The 6,043-nt window shown below is 35.8% G+C and overlaps 1 protein-coding gene across 2 annotated transcripts in view; it reads right to left on the reverse strand.

The window, feature by feature from the left end:
* The window catches only part of LOC117985376 (homeobox protein PKNOX2-like), a 40,188-nt gene extending 35,716 nt beyond the window's left edge, over positions 1–4,472 (reverse strand). The window contains exon 1 of one of the 2 annotated variants that reach the window (XM_034972077.2): positions 4,114–4,472. The gene's annotated coding sequence lies outside the window, so the exon portion shown is untranslated. Of the gene's footprint in view, positions 1–3,417; positions 3,572–4,113 lie in introns of those variants that run through there. The other variant, XM_069500854.1, reaches the window with a different exon arrangement.
* Between the last annotated feature and the right edge of the window lie 1,571 nt (positions 4,473–6,043).

The following is a 6,043-nucleotide window of genomic DNA, read 5'->3' on the forward strand; positions in this document are numbered from 1 at the left end:
CGTTTAACTCAATCTTAAGTAACGATTAGCGACTCTGAGTACGGCTGTTAGAGTGCGATCTACTAGCAAACACCTCACGACGTGTTTCGCGTGCTTGTAGCTAGCATGCGAGTCTCCCGTCCCACTTCCTCTCAAGGGGAAAAATCAAACCCCTTGCGATCTACCTCGTATGCCTTGTACTGGCACTTGAGCTACTGGCAGAATCTCTACACACATGCGAGTAGCTCGTTTTTGCTTGTAACTGGCATGCTTTTGTGCAAGTAAGAAGCATGTGTATCACCGGCTTTATAGTTGTTGGGAATTTTTTGCTCATTTGTCTTATGACTACCGTCAAGCAAATAATCTTTTAAAGAAAAGAATATCAGTACCCTTATTATAAATGCGAAAGGTTGTTTGTTTGTTGGTTTGTCCTTCACGTCGCAACAGTGCAACGGATTGACGTGATTTTTTGCATGGGTATAGATAAAGACCTGGAGAGTGACATAGGCTACTTTTTATCCCGGAACATCAAAGAGTTCCCACGGGATTTTTAAAAACCTAATGCCATCCCAAACCATCAGGTTGCTAGTGTACTATTATATCCCGTAGTTTGAAATAAGATTTAGGTATAGGTACCTACGTGCAATAACGTGCACCTAGGTAATTGAATTTTCAAAGTCAAACAGGTAGGTAGGCTAGGTACCTATAAGGTACCTAAGCTAAAATTTGTTTGTAAAAATGTAATTTAAATACTTAACTGATATATAACCAGTTTAGATTGTAATAGCCAGTGATATAAATGTTCCACTAGATGGGGCGCTTCATTAAGGTGCTGATAAACTTGAGCATTCACTTGTAATGAGCATTCGAGCGAATGTTACATCACAGGAAAATACTAGAACATTTTAGCGAGCATTCTATTGAGCATTCTAGCGAGCAGATTTGCTTCTAAGACGTAACAGATTAGTTAGAGCGTTCGCTAGAATTCTCAAGATGTTCGTAGCAATATTTGGCTAGATGCTTGGCTCGGCTCGTTGTTCAGTTCGACAAAAATAAAAACGGCGAATGCTCGATGTTCTGTTACAAGTGAATACTCAAGTCTATCAGCACCTTAATAACAACACGAACATGCATCAGTGTCAGCACTTCTGTCAATCGTAAACCGCTTTGGACGCAGTTGGACGCTCAACAACATGAAAGGTCTGAATCCAGATCTCCACCCCATACATTGAACGTTGCGTACCCAGCACGCAGCACAATCAACTGATATGCAATGCCACAACTAGGCCTCACTTAAATTATAGTGCATTCAAAATAAACTGGCACAATTCCACTTGAGATCGTCATTAGCAATAACAATAGGATTACATTCAACATGCCACTTAACAATAGAGGTAATAAACCAAACACTCATAGAGCCCATTCATTTTTAAAGAAGCAGGTTTAACCTCATAGTGTTGATACTTTTGAATTCTCCAGCCACGACTTAATCCTATTGTTAATGACGGTCTCAAGTGGAATCACACCAGTTTATTTTGAATGCACTTTACCTACATCAGTAGCGAACAAAAAAACACAAAGTGGACCAACTATGCTATACTTATTTGTATCAATAAAACTCACAGGTCAGACTTAATTTTGGCGCCTGCTATCAAAATATTATCTTATCAGAAATGATAAAGGAATCCAGACAGGATTGTGTGATTACAAATAACTTAATGGCTTTTAAATTATTCCATACATTTTCTTGTAAAGTCAATTGTTCTTTTACTTCAAAATTGAAAATAGATAATTACAGCCATTGAGTTGAAGAGGCCATAGACTAAAAGAAGTTGTCAGGAACAGAATAATTAGTGCATGTTTAAGTAAATAGTGGTACTGATTCTGAGCACAACCTAATTTTAGAGTATTCGTATCCTATTCTTACTAATGTAATATTAAAAGGACAGACACAGTTTGACAGTTTTTTAGATGGTGAAACCCATGATTTTAGCGCGCAATCGCGAGCCTGCTGTTTGAAGTTGTAGCGTGCACTAAAATTTAGAGTCTTTAAATGTAAAGTTCATGTTGTCCCTTTTAGCATTGTCAAGAAAAGGATGCAGATACTCTAAATTTAGTTTAGAGAAAAACACAGAATCGGTGCCATTTTGTTATTATTATTAAAGGTCAATCCATTGCCAGCTTACCAGTTACCATCCCCACTGAACATGGGTCTCCTCTTAGAATGAGAAGGGTTTGGCCATAGTCTACCACACTGGTCAAATGCAGATTGAGAACATTATGGAGAACTCTCCTGCATGCAGGTTTCCTCACAATATTTAACTAGCTTATTCTCGAGACTTCGTCCGCGTGTACTACACAAATTTCAAACCCATATTTCACCCCCTTAGGGGTTGAATTTTCAAAAATCCTTTCTTAGCGGATGCCTACGTAATAATAGCTATCTGCATGCCAAATTTCAGCCCAATCCATCCAGTAGTTTGAGGTGTGCGTTGATAGATCAGTCAGTCAGTCAGTCACCTTTTCCTTATATATATTTAGATGAGTTGTTCACCCCAAATTGCAAGACCTATTTCAATCCCTGAACATCATAGATTATCATCAGACATTGATTAAATATTCTCATCTGATAATAAAATTATAATTACAAAGGGTTTTTACTTTGAAATTAAAAAAAATTGAGAATATGAGGTAATCTTTAACATATAGCAAGTATGTCTTATAAAAAGCCTTTAAGAAATCATGCTCTCTTCGATTTCTATAATATGCAGTAAGCAGCAGATTTTCTGATTGTTTATCTTCTTCTCTATATATAAAAATGAATCGCTGAATGTGTTGCTGATCGCAAATCTCGAGAACAGCAGAACTGATTTCGCTAATTAATTTTTTATATTATTCCTTGAAGTACGAGGATGGTTCTTAGGCAGAAAGATTTAAAAAAATCCTGAAAAATAATCAACTGCTAGGCGGTACGAAGTTCGCTGGGGCAGCTAGTTTTAAACAATTTTATTTCCTTTGTGGACTCCAGTAGGCAACCACTGGCAGGGCCTTATTTGCCTGATGCTGCTTCAGCCCTTAGGTTAGCTTTAGTCCACCACACAGTGTCTAGTATTAAGTATCTTATCTATGCATAGACCGCCCCTGCGTAGGTAGGTACCTAGTTGGTGCATGTTAAATGTAAAAACAAAAGCATGGTAAAAGCAAAAGCAATTTAGTAAATAATAGGTACTTAATGGGGCTGATTCTCTTGTACACAATCTCTAAACTAAACTAAAATGACACATATAAATCTATTGCTATCCCTGTAATGTTATAATGTTGCTTACGGAAAAGGATAGCACTAGATTTAGACCTGTTAATTTAGTTTAGTTTAGAGATTGTGTACAAGAGAATCGGCCCCAATGATTATATTATTCATAAAATTATCTTAAATCTTACCCCAATCTGCAAAGTGCAAGAGCCAGTAAATTTTCTTCTCAATTTATTAAAATTTAGATATTCCAATAATTATTAATATTTATGCGTCTCAATTTTATAAAGGTACCTATTAATTAAATTCAAATATAAAATTAAAAACTCCTAAAAACTTTAAAAAGAATTGTCAGTGACAATATTCAAACGTCAAAATCGATTAGTGATGTCAGTATTTGAAAACGTCAAAATTTTGAATAATAATCACAAAAAATCGATTACCTCTAACTAATAAAACTCAAAGGAAAAGAACATCGACTTCAAACCACGTGGTGCGCCAAGGTCGAATTTATGTTTTCAACTTGTCAAGCGCGGCGTGTGATAAATTAATTCCACGGGCTGTTATCGCGTTACTTTGCACAGCATTTTCAACTTAATATACTAGGTACGAAGGTCCAATTTACTTTAAACATAATGCTCACGCATAGTCGCCAACCCAGGCAATATATCTTAGGCCGTATACTGGCCGTGACAGTTCGTAAACAAACTGGAGCTACCGCAACAAGGAACAAGTGCCATTTTATACCTTACAATATTCGAATAGTCAATCGTTCGTTTCATTGACTCAGAATAAAACTTACTCTTTATTACAGAAATCGACAAAACATGATTTTCGTCAATGATTTTTGCTTTTGTTCACAATTTTTTTATAGAAATACTCACCAGATAATCAACACGATGCTAAATTTGATGCAAAGTCATCTGTAATACATCTTGCACATATCGATCACGTCTTGCAGTTCTCAAAACACAAGTAAAAAAAGAAGGAGGTTAGCACCAAATATCGTTACCGCTCAATCGATCTATTACTCGTCACGAGTTATTGTTTTGTAAATACAAACTTAATCACTATTGGATACACTGCGATTAAATAAATTAAGTCAATTTGAATGATTCACAATCAAAATAAAAATACTCTGGCAGACGCTGCGTCGACGACCGCGCCACTATCTGTCTGCCGTGCTGTCAATATTCGTCAAAACGAAAATGGCGACACCCTCGACAGAATACGATCAGCACCAGCCTGCTCGTACGTCCCTCCCTGTCTCACATAAGGCATAAAAAGAGATAGCCATTAGACGTGTTGTCTTCAGCCCGACCGGACTGATTTGTGATGTCACGCCCAGCGGCGTAACGTTTTGCGTAATTATATATCCACGATGGCTTGTAAACTTGTTTTAATAACTTTAATTAACGATCGTTTTATGTTTTAAGGTCATCGGATGAAAGTGTCGGTCATGGAATAGGTTAATAATAGTGCAACGTGTTAATAATGTAGGGTAATTCGTCTTTGCGCATGTTAGGCCCATCCCACCACTCAATATCTGTCGTAAAAGCGCCTCCTACTTCTTCTTATTTTATTCAGGATTTTTCAGATCTTCGTCTCGACTGCATTAATTCGATGCCACCGTGCAGTCGCAATGCAGTTTGATTAATAATGAAGTCAGCTCTTATATGTTTTCTCTTACTTCTTTGTCTTTCAAATAATAGTAGATTCGTAATAATAACTTAAATAAAGAATATTTGATTGCTTTGTTTTGGCCTGCATTTTTATATATTTTTTTATGTCTCATTCAGTTCAATTGATTTAAGTGGGAATTCAATCCTTTTATGATCAGCAATAATTATTATAAGAATAATTAGTCAACTATGACCATCATAATAATTTTTAAAGTGATACTAGGTAAGCGTTTGTAAATTGCCTATTGTAAAGCATGGCAAATTACATTCATTACGGAATTGCTAATATTAATGGTCCCAAAAGAGCGCTCAAGCAACAATATAATACAAATAAAAAGCCGAACTGTGCTGAATGTAGTTGACTGATGATGATGTTGATGAGCCGTTTTGGAAGTCACCTAAAGTCATTAAACAACACACAGTTCAAAACTTCAAACACACAGGACAATTGTTCGTCTATTTCGTCCCTTTCATCCTAATAAAGTACGATTTATCATTAACTACGTCATCGGTATCTAGCATAGCAGTAATTTTGTAGTATTGCCACATTTTTTATCCTGTGGCACCATCAGCATTCTTCTACTCTATGTGTGGCATCATTAATTATAATTAAAATATTAAAACAATTACCTATCGTACATATAATAATGTATTCGTACTTTGTTTCTTATTCTGATCAATTTGTTAAAATAAAAGTTTAAAGCCAAAAAACATTAAATAAATAATAATTTCCCTTTAACTACTATAAAAATTATTCAACAAATTGTAAAAAAATCGAGTTGTGAGAATCGATTATTTATCAGCAATAAAAAACAACAAAAAAAGTAGCAGCACTAATGTAGTATTGCCACAGATCAATCTGACATTACCATAGGATAGGATATTGGCCATGTCATAGGCTTAGAAGGCACTTGAATGACATTGACAGGGGGTCGTAGTTGTAGAACAAAGGATGCCAGCAAATAAAATCTCCTCAATTTTACGGAATATATTGAAAATGTCAATGTCAAAAATCGAGTCTACGTTTAATTTAATTTTAACTGAATGAGAAATTGGCAACTTACTTACTTAGCAACACAGCTTATAAGGGGACAACATAGATAATATAGGTACTAATACGGGGGACAACGTG

Source organism: Maniola hyperantus, chromosome 9 (assembly GCF_902806685.2).
Source record: "Maniola hyperantus chromosome 9, iAphHyp1.2, whole genome shotgun sequence".
NCBI lineage: Eukaryota > Metazoa > Arthropoda > Insecta > Lepidoptera > Nymphalidae > Maniola > Maniola hyperantus.